The sequence below is a fragment of the Bombus impatiens genome, unplaced genomic scaffold (genome assembly GCF_000188095.3).
Source record: "Bombus impatiens unplaced genomic scaffold, BIMP_2.2 scf_1055, whole genome shotgun sequence".
Lineage (NCBI taxonomy): Eukaryota > Metazoa > Arthropoda > Insecta > Hymenoptera > Apidae > Bombus > Bombus impatiens.
The window spans coordinates 779,710-794,669 of record NT_177474.1 but is presented as its reverse complement, the minus strand read 5'-3'; the positions used below and the strand labels follow the sequence as shown (position 1 = coordinate 794,669).

The following is a 14,960-nucleotide window of genomic DNA, read 5'->3' as shown; positions in this document are numbered from 1 at the left end:
CTTCTTACCTGTTACGATACAAACAATTGTCTCTGAATAGCGACGTGCGATAGAGTATCGTTACGTTTATGCTACCCAAATATTTGTTAGGAATTTAGCGTGTTAATCGATTTGACGAGCAGTGGTCATAAAATTGAGTTTCGCCTCGGACGAGGTCGGCGACAACGTCGGCGATCGGGAAGAAACGAAGCTATGGTCGATCGATAGACGCCGAATTGTTGAGCCCCGTGCATCATAAAGGCTAACGACCGCAGGCAGTTTGGCAGCGTTTGTGAAAGCGGTCTTTCTTCGAAGTAATGCAGCCGGAATCATGCGATGACGAGAGCGATTATGAACGTGCCAGCGAACGAAGGGAGACAGAGTGCGCTTTCATTTGGTATGCGTGGATGCGTGTTTGCGTGAACGAACGGGGATCAGGGTGAATCAGGAGGAGAGTCTGAATGACAGCAAAACGACGAGAGGAAAGAATAAACGTCAAAACGGAGAAGAGAAAGCTGAGACAAAAATAGAAAAATAAAAGAGAGCGTTTGTGTTTTCGAGTATGTCGTAAATAGACTTGAATCTGAGTTTGGCGTGCTTTATATTGTATAAAAAGTTGCAACGATACAAAGGGAAAGAAAAGATGGGACGGGGAGATAGAAATGGCAATAGGGAAGAACGCATATACGGTTAAAAATGTCACGTCGGATGCTGTGAAGTGACTTCGTTGCCACTTTATCTGGTTGCCTCTGTCCATAACCAGACGCCGCGCCGTGAAGTGTTTATATATATACGAAATGTGACAGGAAGCTGGAAAAAAAAGACGAACAAGGAAAAAACTAGCGAAAAGGGGGTCAGTAGCGGCGCCACTGGCAGCAGCACGGAAGGGTTTAAGCAAACATTCGTAATTACACGATCGTTTAATATGTATGGGACTTCCGCGTGACCGTTTAACGCACGCGTAGCTTCCAAAAGCGGGAGTCTGAATACACGGCCATCAACGAAAGATGAACTATGGAACTTTCGATACTACCGAAGAAGAACGAAAATGGATTAAAAATCGTGGAATTAATCGAACAGCGTGAAACAGATCGTACAAATTACGCTGTTGCAAGATAAAAGACAAATTGTTTCCTTCGATGGTGGAGCGATTACTTCTGGGTGCGTTAAGCGGTGTAACGAAATAGAAATGTCGGAAGGGAGGAAACGAATAACGTATCCAGAGACGAATCCGGTTTAATCCATGAAATACTAACGATACGTAATTTTTTCTCAGTCGATCTTTATCGAATTCTGCTTCTTCGTTCTATATGCTGTAAGATTCGTCGACGAAGAACCTGGAAGGAAAGCTCTATTTTCTTTCATATATTCATCGATCTTTTTGCGACAAAATCTAGTCCCAGTAAATGCTCTTCGTTGAATCGATTATCTCATAGACTGTTCGTAGAGAGGTGCGAATGATGTCTGAAACAAGCTGTTAACGGTATAAAAATTGATGTGCTTCGTAATTACACTTATGTAGTACGAGCTGGACGAGATTTATCGACCTCCTCGAGTTTCAAAGAGGACACGCTACTTTCCCAAGGCATTTTTAACGATCGTCGTCGGAACATAAATCATCGTTTTCCCGTGATTTATATATGTTAGCGTCTCGTGTCACGGAGGCGTGGCATAGGCGTGAATCCCCGTAGTGTCTGCTTCTAATTTAATTTATTACATCAGCCCATCAGCGATCCATGACGGTATTAAAGATCCTGTAAATTATTCACGTTGGATCGTGCTCGGTAGTATGTAATTCCATTACGGTTGATTATCCGTTCGAATAACTGCTATTCGGTTTAGATGGATATAAAGTTCGTTTGATACTTGTGTATTCAGTGATGTAGCTTACGAAAACTGATATAGGAGCTTCAAGACACCGTTATTATCGTTCTTTTCGAGCGAATTAGGATCAGTCATCGATAGGTTATTGTCGTGTCAGTGCTCGAGGTAATAGAACGATGTGTTTGAAAGCGTGTATTGATCTGTCAGTCTCTCAAAGACAGTATGGCAAGTCAGTTAAATACGATAAATATCTTAAGCTATTATCGACGGCGCGTTTTTACCACGAACTATGATCTTGTTCGAGTCGTATCTTTCGAATTAAATCAAGACGTCGATCTAAGAATTTAACGAGACTAATTTTTATTTTCCCGTTACTTACTTAACGTTGTGCAAATTATACGCTGTTTGAAATACCGAGAAGCGCATCGAACGTAGATCACGTACCATCTTCGATAACAAAGCTAAAAACCTTATTATTCCATGATTTTTAGAGAAACTCGAAGAGAATTGTCTGTATCATTGTGAAAGGCGAATTTCTAGAATTTTGCTACCAGTTTCAAATATGACCATAGAAATAACGAAAAAATAGGTTCTTTGTACGCGAAGGTTTCGAGCTTAAAATTAACAGCGTTTCGAGCGAAAAATTAAAGAGCCCTCGTAGCTTGATAACAATCCGAGATTCATCGTTACATGGAAAAAAGGTACAAGCGACGGCGGAAGTGGGGAAAGGGGGTGTAGAGAGGTAGAGAGGAGGGCGGAAGAAAAAGAGGAGACGAAAGAATGCGAGGAGACAAATGGGGATGTGCTTGGAAAGTTTCAATGAGAATAAACGAAACTGTGCGCCCTTTCGTTCGGTCGCGTGAGCATTCTTTCCATCCGTGTGCGTGTACAAGGATGCGAGAGAAAAGAAGAATTCTAGAATGCAGAGACAAAAGAAAATGGAGTACGAGCAAGAAGCACTAAATCTAATTGCCCGACGACATCGTCATGGGAAACGAACGAACGACGGGACGTTCTTGTTCCACATTTTCCTTATCCTCTTCTTTCCCTTTCTTTTTCTTCGTCTTCTTTTCTTTTTTTTTCTTCAAATCTATCGTTTCAATAATTCATCGAACGCTCTTCGATGTAAATGGGTACGTTGATTCTTGATAGTTGCCGCTTCGAAATCTCTTGCGAATTCAGATTGCGTTCTTTCTCCTTTTGTGTTTGCAAGAATTTTGAAAGAGCGCAACGACGCGGAAAGCTTCTCTTTCAGTAACTTTGTCGAAAAAGTAAATCTTTAGTTTTCACGCGACACCTAATTTTTGTAGAAAGTCGAGTGTTTTTAGAAAAATTCACGTTTTCGAAAAGACTGATGGAGCAATTTTGCTTACGGATTCGTGTAGCTGACGAATATTGCGGAACAAAATTCGTGTTGGACGGTGAAGTTTAAAAGGCACTGTTGAGACGTCTAAATAAGACGAAAAAGTGCCAAAATGTGTACTTACGAATCGTGGAAAATAGCGGAAAATGGCACCAGGAATTTTCTTAGCATATTTTTGACACCGTATGAATCTCGCGAAACACCAGGCGTAAGATTAAAAAAGAAAAGGCAGTATGCCGTTGGACTAATCAGGCTCGAGCGTAACAAGCTCTCGCAAGATCGCAATGACGCGAGCTTCTCCACGAGGCGAAGCTCCGGTACCGGTGTTAACCGGCCGTGTCTTCGAAGAAACAGGAAAATTGGACGCAGATGGGATTTAAAGGAAGAAGAAACGAGAGCCGCGTGTACGAGGGGAATCGTGCAGCAGGCACATGTGACTTTTGTTGGCAGGCTGTGCCCACTAAGGCAACCAAGAGGAAGAACGAGTTTTAATTTCTCGCGTCCGCGGCTCATGACCCCGGAGAATCGTCGAGACTTTTTTTCTTTGTTGTCACGATCGAAGTGGGTCAAGTCTACTGCTTCCATCTATTAGACGCGCGCTCCAGCTACTATTGTCATCGTCATCGCTGACATTCTACGTCATCGAAATCTGTTCGCAGGAACAGAGAATGAATACCTTTAACGAATCTAATAACCGAGAATATTCATAGATAAGAATGCCAATTATTCGTATCTATAACCAGGAAAGAAGCGGCTGAAAGTTTTAATCAAACTGTTAGTAACTACCGAAGTAAGTTGTTGGGTAAAAAGTTTGAAATCCTATTTCATAATAGCATGCATAATTTGACAGGGATTCGACGTAGTATCTATGAATACGTAATCCACTGGTACTAATGGAAACCATAAGCAGAACCACACGTAATTTCCTATATTACATACATATATATATTATTATATAACGTACAATACAATACGTTATATTATAAAATACACGCTGCATCTTGTTCAAGATTGAAGTTGTGTTCTATCGTCTTCACCGCTTTATTATTAACCTGTGAACGCAAAGATTTTGAATTTAATCGAACATCCGATTTAATTAATATTCAGGGTACTAGCCAATGGAATCTAGCCACGATAACGAACAGCGATTTACGCGCTACCGCGCTTGCACAGACTTTTAATCGTCAAGGTAACAGCCATCTATAGAACGAGCGGTTCGATCGGATCGTCATTTCGTTCACGAATCCAAAATGCTTATCTCGGTGCCCACGATCGTGCTATAAACCGCTCGGTAACGTCCTTAAGTTAAAAAACGCTCGACTCGCAAGCAACAAAACGACCAGCCACAATAATGCAGCAGGATACCGAAGGGTTTCGAGTCTCGGGTTTCTTAAGCAGATTTCGTGTTTTTGCGCGGCCAGAAGGAAACTCCATTTGTTATACCGTAACGGAAATCGTGGACGTAACACGCTTTACGTTTAAACGTGGCGACGCAACAACGCTACGTTCGCTATTTCCCGTTTAGATGCGCGCCCCGCGATAGATAAGAAGGCAACAGGATAAAACGAAAACGCCGACTAACGTGTAAATTTTAAGTACTTCCCATTCCCCGCGTAAACTGTATTCCCACTTATCTCTCACTCTCGCCTCGTTCCGGTAGTCAGCCCGCGCCTTCCTTCAACTTCCGTCCTTTCCACCCTTGAATTTCCATTTTCGCTTCAAGTTGGCCGACTGGCGCAAACGCGATGCGGAAAGACGAAGAAAGAGTCTGGAAGGCGACTGGGCGGAAGAAGGAACGAAGGTTCGAAGGCCGTTTCGTCGCCGCTCACCGCGTAAGTTTTGCGAAAAAAGTCGTTTCGATCGAATGGAATCGTCGTCTTTAAGCAGCGAATCGGGCAGTCAGCCGGTTCTCTGTTCCAGCTGTTTCTTTCGGAACAACGTTCTATTATCCCCTCGTGCACCTCCCACGGGAGATTACCCGCAAACGTCTCCCTCTCGGAAATTTTCCGATGACAAACGAGCCGTTAGAGAAGCGTACGGATTTAGATTTCGGCTCCGCTTCGTCGTTTGCCGCTTGGTGGAAATTTTTCTACCATACGAAGCACCACCTCCCGACCAGTTTACGTGAAATACCACGAAGGGAATAGGAAGGGGGAGAATGGTAGACGAGCGCGTGTGTGCGCGCGTGTAAGGGCTGAGAGTCGAGAAGTTTCTCTCGCGGTAACTTCGTTCTAATTTCCAACGGGAACGGGCTTAAGAGAAAAATAATTCACCGGATATTTTCGAATAAATTTCCTGCACGCAATGGGAGAGTCTGCGGAAGCGAAAGAAAAAGAGGGTTAGCGAAGGGGAAAAAAAAGGACGACGCGGCGTTAAGCAGCCAACCCGGTTTTCTACGGGGGTGTAAATTATGCTCTTCTTACAGGCCGCTACGCGGTAGTTTTCACTCTATCCGGTACCGGCCGGCCAGCGTGTATTTATGTTACGAGTTATTAAGAGAAAGTTTCAGGTTTTACGTCGACTAACGTCCCACACGATGAGCTCGCTGGAGAAACAGCCTGCCGGTCTTCTAGGCGATATTAAAGCCTGCTACGAGATAATCGAATCGCAAGACGCGCGTTTAGAACAAAGAGTTCATTTTGAAATCATCCGATTGTTCTCAACCCTTCCCGATCCTCGAAACACCTTTCCATAGAAATAAAAACTCCGTCTCTTTGTAGGAAGAAACGTCAGCGACGATCCAGGTTTACCTACGCAACATTAAAATAAGAGAATCGTGTAAACGGCCGATTGTGCGTTACCGCAGACTGAGATTATTTTTCGCAGATCCGCTTCCTCCCGTAAGTTCGAACGAAAACATCGCGTTAAATTAAATTCAGCAAATGCATTTGCCAAGTTTCGTATGTAGCGTTCAACGTGCACGGAATTCGTTTGCTTCGCGGAAATCGTGTTTCCTCCCCTGCCGCGCGAACTAGCGATTGCTTCCGAACACCGATGGATCGCGTGGTTGTTTCGTATAAAACGATTTCGACGAGTCGTACGGGGTTACGTTTCTTTTTGCGAGTTGCTTTCGAAACTTCTCATTGTACGAACTATAAAATATCGACGATTTGACGATTGACGTTTCTTTTACCGATGAACGTTAATAACTTTCCAGCGGCTGAAAAATAATAATTGCTCGGTTTCATCGCCGTAGATAAACCTGTCGAATTTATCGTTTAAACGATCGTTTCAGAAGCTATATTTAAACTCTTTCTTTAAACGTTAAATATTTGACCAGAGTACACGATTATGATTGTTCGAAAGGGAGAATTTGTTCGCTCTGCCACGAGAAGATCAAGCGGAATCGGTTGTGGAATCAGCATCGAATTACGTACACGGACGGATGAGGCAAGGGAGATAAGCGTAAGAAAAGTCCTACACGAAGGCAGTTGTTCGGCAGTTATTTCAGAAACCGGGCTTCAGAACCATGCTGTCATCCCTCTGAAACCGCTATCGAATGTCTTTCGAGTGACTCGGCTCTCTCGATCTCCTCCTGTCTTGTTCGCTTTTGGCAAAACCGATCGATCTCCCGACAGATAAGATTATACGGTGGAGCGATCGTAAAGGAATACCGCAAACGCGCCGCGTCGGTGCTCGTCCTCCGGATTCTTTTGCACCTTCGTCCCTATCGATAACAATGATCGCACGATACGCGTAAGAAGCCTTATGCGCTGAAGGAAGGATCGCACAGGATACTGGGGAAAAAACGAAAGGGATGCAAGGGACGAAGAAGGACCGTGCAAATTTAACGCTCGTTCACCGAGCTGCGTTCTACGTGCCAAGGTTCGATCGAACGAAACGCGAGTACCATGCGTAGCTCGAAGCATAGAATGTGGATAAAGTTTGAAGGTATTAACTCGTAAGCAGTTAAGATAAGAAATAAAAGGAATAGGACCATGGACCGAAAGTCGACGATAAAAATAAAAATTGACGGAAGCTCGTAGATGTAATATCGGTCGAACGAGAATAGCGACACGCGCATTTGTTAATTCGAGAGGAAGCGGGACCAACATCCTGTTTTAATATATTTCCGGAAGGTTACGGCTATCGAATCGCACGAGTTTGTGGTTTCGACGCTTCGTTGCTTTTGCATCCTTCGCTACTGCCGCTGCCACCATTGATGTCATTGTCGTGATCCCCTTCCTTTGTTTTTCTCTATTGTCTTGTTAGACTCTAAAGTTCGTAAAAACCGATCGGTCAGTCGATCGATCGATGAAATATCTCGCCAACCAGAAATTTCGAATTCGTATTTATACAGACAAAAATCATTTATATTTATATTCTTTGATTCGAATTACTTTCTTCCTACTCTTTCGTATCGCTGATACTTTTATAAGAGAATCAACGTTACGTTAAAGAGGTATTTGCGTAGCAGGGGTTTGTCAAGATATCGTACGACTATTTTCGCTTTCCAAAAGACGCTTACAGAGCGAATAAAACGAACGAAAGAAAACTAGTCGACCACGCAGAGATCTCTTACCAGGGGCAAAATTATCGTGTTTCGCGAGGATAAAAGTTCAGCGGCTTGGCGTACGAAACAATTTCCCGACATAAAAAGTTAAAATATCTGCGTATGACTGGGACGGCGCGACGCGTAACTCGTTCACAAAACGCGGAGCAACTTTCTTTCCGGGGAGTCTTAACTTGTAAACTTTATTCCCCCATAGTTCGCTTTAAAACCGTCGGGCTTGGCCAAATCTTCGTCGAGATGGCATCGCTTCTTAATTAAAATGCAACCTACGTACAAATATTCGTCGAGCAGCGAGCTGTATTTACCTACCAGCCGAAAAAGAAGAGACCGAACAAGAGAGGGCAAAAGATAGTAAAAGGAAGATGGCCAGATATGGGAACGTTTACCCGCAGCGGTTGAATTTTACAGGAAGAAACGATCGTAACCGCTGATTTCGGTCACATAGTCGTGGCACGAGCAGAGGGCTCCACCAGAAAACCGAGGTTATCATGACCGGCATGACAAACCATGATTACAATAATTCTTTCCTTTATTCAAACAACAGACTTCCTCTTTCATCCTTCTCGACGATCTCGAACGCGCTCTCCTCACTTTTCGGATGCTAATGGAACGAGAACGAACCCGCCAGCCAACGACCTGAAAACGCTTGGAAAGTTTGGTTCCCGATTTTCTCGATTTCTCTCTAACTATCCTACGATCGTGTAACACTAGAGATAAGGGAGATATGTATTCGAGCCAAACTTAAATATTAGCTTCTCCAATTAGAATTCCGATATTACAGCTTTCGCGTGTCGGAAACGACGTTTTCCGCAAACATTATCTTTGAGAAATTGAGACTCTTCGGACGGTAAAGCGGAATTATAACATAGAATTTTCAGTCTCTATCGAAATCAAGGGGGGAGGGGGGGGGGAAGGAAAGGAAAGGAAGACGATAGGATAAATGATCGGTGGTTCGGCAAAAATCGTACAATTCTGATAGATTTGGAGCGGTTCGGAAGGCCGAAGAGTAGAAATTGCGAGAGGGATGCGCGTAGCACGTGGTGATTGAAATCATTCTCTACTCGCCTGTACGCGAAGGATCGAATGAGAACGAGCCGGGTCGAAGTATCGTTACCGAGTCGCAATTAAAAGAATCGCTTCTCTTCCCTTCTCTAAAAGTCGATAGCAGAGCAGATCCTGAACCGGCGTAAAGAAACCTTTCGATCGAAGAAGCCTCTTTACGACAAACGTTGGTTGGCCTTTCACGTTATTCTTCCGTCAGCGGCATAGCCTTCGTTAATGACAAATTTCTTTGAATCTTTCCGAAGCTTGGAAAAAAGCTTTTCCTATTATCATTATCGCCCATCGTCCGTGCGCGCGCCATTACGTTCGTGGAAAACGTTTCGAGCAGACTCGAGTATAGCAAGGAAAAACAAAATACATAACAGGAAGAAAAGGGTTGAGAAAAATGAAAGGGAAAGAACAAATCGACAGACGTGTACAATGCGGAAGAGAAAAAGGAAAGTTTTCTCCCTCGTCTTGAAAAATTTCCCGTTTCCTGCGTGTATATTCGACGCTCGACGAAGTGCCACTCGACGTTCAATTTCACGTGAACACACGCCGAGGAGCGGTTCTTTTCCAGCGATAAACAGATTCCGTCGTAAAACCGTGAGCTCGCGCATAGGAGTCTCGATGGTACGCGCTGGATAAGTGGCACGAGCCTTCCTTTCTTCGCTCTCCTCGTTTCGCGGTGGCATGGCAATGGAAAAGTAGTGGAAACCGAGTGGAGACGAGTCGCGTCTGTTGAGATTTTTTCCGCGGAGGAGTTAGTTTCGAACTGAAGCTAATACCGATGACGGCTGCGCTGCTGTCACGCGGGGAAGGGAAACGGTCGCGAGATGACAGAGAGAAAGAGAACAGCGGATCTAAAGTGGCGTTCGCGAATGAGAAAGAAGAAGCCTATGACCTGACGTTTATATGGGGTGTCTCGCGAACGCATGGATTCGGCTGGATGCCACCGATGTTCAATTAACTTGCACGGTGTTTCGTTTCTATCGAAAATCTTCGTTTCTGGTGTTTACGTCGTTTACCATTCCGAATGCGTTATGGCTCGTGCAACGTCGTGGAATGCGTTCGATAAGCCGCCTTTCTCCTATAAGAAGCAAGCAAAATTTCACTCGTAAAGATTTAAACCTTCTTCGGGCATTTCCACGAAAAATAAATTGCGAAATAAATTGACCTGTCGAACCACGCGAAACACCGAGAAAATCGTCATCAGCGCAGATTATTCCATCCAGCGCGAAGCAAAAAGTCCAGCTGGAAAAAGTTCTTCTTCCATAAAAGCGCCTGTTCCGTGATTCGTCAAACATCGAGCCGAGGACGATTCCACGTACGAAATCGAGGAAACGAAACGAAACGAAAAAAAGAGGGAAAAAGAGACGATGGACACGCGATAAGTCAGGAAGGACGAGCGTAGTGAAACAAACGAACAAAGCAGAGCTGTCGGTATCTACCGGATGGGAATATTCGAAAAAAAGAAAAGGAGAAAAGAAAAAAGACGAAGGATCGTTTTGGAAAACGCGAGAATCGGATAAGGGTCGTTAGATCGGACACCCTGTATACCCACGTAATACCGCAGAAAGTCTGTATCGTGTACAAAGCCAGGCTGGGAGAAAGAGGAACAGTGAAGAGATGAAAAGAGAGTCCGGAGGAGAGGGGCGAACGAAAGAGTAAGAGAAAGAGGTGAGAAAAAGGGACGGAGAGAGAAAGGTGGAGGACGATAAAGAAGGATGGATGGCGATGGCGATGTCGATGGAGGAAGAGGGAAAGAGAGGGCAGACTATGCCCGATAAAAAGCCCTGATTCCCACGAGCGTGGATAGCCTACGATGAAAACCTCTCAGCTCGCCGACCACGGCACGGCATTAGAACGTCCACGAGTACCATGTCGGATTTTTCGTCCGCAGACACTATAGCTAACAGCGTAGAACGAGAAAGACAGATACGAGGTAGCGAGAGCGGCGGTAGCAGCAGCACCACCACCACCACCGAGTATCCACGTAACGATTCGTTCTCATTGTACGTGTTTACTAGGCTATGATTATGTAATCACTGGCAGCTACGAGTTTGAGCATTGTTCGAATCGTCGTTGTCTTGCTCGTTGAAGACTTCTCGCTCGAACGTTTTCCCTTTTCCTTTAACGCTCGTCTCCATGACGTGTTCGACGGTAAACGGAATTCCAGCTTCCCCTGCTTCGCGCGAAATGACGCGAAACGCCAATTGCTCCGCTCGAGACGAGCACTTGCGATCGAGTGGTTAGATGGACTGGACGGCCGAAAGAAGCGAGAAGGAGATGCGTTTAAACGAACGAGTATGGGACACTCTGTTCCACATTTCCGAAGATGTTATAGACATCGCGGGCTCTTAAGAAAGACGAACCGTGGATACGAACGAGTCAAATCGCGTACAAAGCGCGAAACACACGCACCAAGTTTGCCCGAAGATCATCGTGGACACGCGTTATATCTTTGGAGAATAATCCGAAAGTCTGAAGTTTCTCACTCGAGATACAAAAGGAATTCTGAAAGCGGAGAAAGATGAAAACAGGAGGTGAAAGGCTCTGGTATGTTAATCGGCTCCAAGTTGAAATTAAGGAAACAAGAGGAGAGTGAAAAAAGAAATATCATTTCTCTGGAGTTTTATTCCAATTCCTCGAGTGCGTCTGTCGGTAATCACTACGCTGGATTTCTTTTGTAGAGTATTATAGAGAAAAAGGAAAGTCGTGTCTCTCTCTCTCTCTCTCTCTCTCTCTCTCTCTTTCTCTCCTCTCGTCTTTTATATTCCCTCGCTATCGTGTTACAATCAATCGCTTTGTCCCGTCGACGTTGTGCAGTCTGTTTAAGCCGATGCTCGACTAACAATATATTCGACAGAGGGAACAGAATGTTCTTCCGTGAAATCGATGCACGACTGTTTCTCGGCCCTGGCGTCGGATAAAATAAAAGATGCCTTCGAACTCGAGCGTAGGATAATGCGACAAGGTGTGTGCGCACAACCCTCGTTCGATCGAAAGCTACACACGGGGATGCATATTCAGCGGGCGCCGCGCAAAATTGACACGCTGCCGCGCCGGAATCCCGTGACAACCTGTACCTCCAATTTAAACGGTTCGACGGAACGAATGGAAGGGAAATTTGGGGTCTATTGTCCTCCAAGAAAGAAATAATTCTCGAGATTCACAACTCGGGGAACCTGTAGCCGGCCTTGGAATTATATCCGCTTCGGAATTTAGGATTCTTCCGACTAATTAGGAAAGTTACTTTTCAAATTTTATTCTCCGTCGGGAAGAGAAAAAAAGATCGCGTTGAAACGAGGAACGTTTGATGCAACGGTGATCAAGCTCCGAATCATGAACGCGAAATTGCACAGTATCACGCGTTACGACCACCTCGCGAAACCAATCACCAGACGTTGTAATCCGACGATGTTCGTTGGATTTTCAATCTCCCGAGCCGCGAACCGTTAATCTCCGCGTGTATTACCCGAGCGTGTCTAGCGGTAATTGTCTAATCACTGTTATCCGTTTAATTGCATAGCGCGTTATGCGTTTCGTGCGCGCTTCGTGAATTCAGCGTTCGTGGATTCTAAAAAAAGAAAAAGGAAGTTAAGGAAGGTTGGTTCGATCCGCAGAATGATAGCAAGGAATCGCTCGAGAAATCGATAGAACCAAATCGTTTTGATAGAAGAAAAGCTCCGCGCGCAGAAATTTCTCGCAATATCTCGTGCAAGAAACGGATGGACAAGAACTCTGAAATATATCCAGCCGGCACAAGCAGCGATACCACCGCCGCTTTTACTATCTCCGATCTTTTACGATCCGCACCGTTACGTGCGTAGGTACGACCTTACCACCGCACCGTAAAGTTTTTTTTTTTAAAAAGTCCCCGAACTACGGTTGTACGGCTCGGTAGAATCGAAAGTAAACCGGCATCAGGGGTATTCGTATGGATGGAACGGTAAAAGTCTGGTCAAGATGGATCCTCGGTCGACTCGGAGCCAACTGTGTTCGACCACCTTAACCGATGTTAAGGATTAAAGCCTCGATGGAAAGCAATCGATCGTAAGTGGATAGAAGTGGATAGGCAAGGAAATAGGGAATGGAGAGACGGAAGGGTCGTCCAAGTTCCTTCATGGAAAGAAATCCGGTGGCGTGATTATCGGGCAGACACGATCGAGGAATTGGAATCACGCTTGAACACGGTATGGCCGTTCTTTCTAATCCGCGACGAGACAAGAACCGGTCGATAAACGCGCTATATATCAGAGGCCTGAAGTACGCCGACGGGATGAGAAAGCTGAAAGGGCTACCGGTGAAAAAAAGCCAGCGAAAATCTGCAGGCGTTTGCCCTACATTACCCTTGCCGCGAAAATTTCTGATATTTCGCGTTACCTGGCTCCTGTATCTCTATACGAAACGTATGGAATTCGAGGAGATCAACGGAAGCGGATTGAAGGTAGAGGCCGGAAAGCTGGAACATCTGAAATTCGAATTGCAAGAAGGATCGAATCGAGTAGATTCTCCGTGTGTCGCTTCGTCATTCGTGCGGTGATATTCCTCTGGTAACTAGATTATCGGAGTAAGTTGGAAAGGAATTTCACTGGATGGAATGGCTCGAAGGAGAATAGCCTATGTTACTGTACTCGGAGAAATTGCCCACGTTCGATTCCGAATAACCGATTCAAAATGTTTTTCGATATTTTATTGAGGTACCGAGCGGTTGCGTGAAATTGTCGACTGGAATTCGATATTTCGTCGAGGTACGAAAGGGCTCCGATGAAACTCGATACATTTGCATTTGCATAAGCTGCGTGGAAAGCTCGCGGGGTATTCGCAATTTGTATCGTTCGCGTGTGCTCGAATATCTACCTACGAGCAAATTAAGTTTTCTTACTCGTATCTTTTATTTCCTTCGTTGAGATATTTGTCGAATACTTCAGCGAAGAGTCCAGCCTAGTCCGTTTTGGTTTTTTCTCTTTTCTTTTCTATCAAAATATATCGATCAAATTCGAAACAATAACCGTAAAATTCTACGAACGAAAGCGTACAATAGGAGCTAAAATTTATACAAATAAACATAAATACGCAAGCATCGAGAACTGCGAACCTTTTTCAGAAATCGAGCGGGACCTTCCTTTTAAATTTCACGAGAAACAAGTACATGGAAACGGCGTGCCCGTTTCAATTTAAATATCAATTGGTTCGGGGAAGAAGATAGACTATGTTGAATGAACGGAACGGATTAAACGAGCCGAGAAATCAGGTGAAAGGTTGAGATACAAATGGATGCGTCTGAGAACAGCAGTCAGCAAGGCTGAAAGAAGCCAGAGCCGTTACTGCTCGTACTTCCGAGGGAAAAAGAGATACGAAACGGTTTATTCTCAGCTCGCGCGTATTTTCTTTTGGATCGAGATGCAGCCGCGTTCCTCCAGAGAATGTATTATTTCTCATTGCGAAGATGTGGATCGATAATGTTCGTCTCGTTTATACAGAAGGCTCTCTGTGGCAGACACTCGTTCCGTGAACATCGTGATGCAACGCGTTGTGACTGATTGTCCTTCGTTCGACTGAAAAGCCTTTGTCACTCTATACATACACGCTCTTTGCTGAACGCGTCAGCTTCCGGAGACGCGGAATCGCAGGCGCGGTAAACCGAAAACGAAAGAGTAATCGACCTGCCCGTCCAATTCTTACATTCTGCCAGAATCTCTGTCGCTCGTCCAACGAAATTACGTAACACGTAAGTACGCGATTCGTCCATCTCCTCTTCCGAAAATGCATTCGAGATTTCTCCGTTATCTTTTCAGTATCGCTTCCAAAAGCCTTAATTCCATTGTCGAGTATTTTAGTTGCCGCCGAAACTCTTAACGTCAATTTCGATAAGTCGATCTCTCCAACTCTCGACGAACACCCTCTTTCATCGTTGCGCGGTACGGCGCGGCGGAGTAAAGTAAACCAAGACTTTGCACCCAAAGAAATACAATGACCCGCTTCGAAGGCTGACCGAGCTCGATTGTTCGAGTCTGCCAACTTGCCATATAAAATCCAAGAATTACAGTTGAATGTAAGTGGAGTTACCGTTCAATGAATTTATAGGGGCTGGCTTAATTTCAAGCGTCAGCTTAACTCGCGGCGAAGGGTAAATTAGATAGAAGAAGACAACTCTCTTCCATAATTTAATGCGAGGAACTCTGCGTTTACTCTGATGCTTTAATTCCAACCACTCGGCGCGCGCTCTTCGGCAAA

The 14,960-nt window shown here is 44.7% G+C and overlaps 1 long non-coding RNA gene across 1 annotated transcript in view; it reads right to left on the bottom strand.

The window, feature by feature from the left end:
* LOC112213696 overlaps window positions 1-14,960 on the bottom strand; it is a 58,441-nt gene that overhangs the window by 4,452 nt on the left and 39,029 nt on the right. The gene's annotated exons all lie outside the window — the stretch shown is intronic.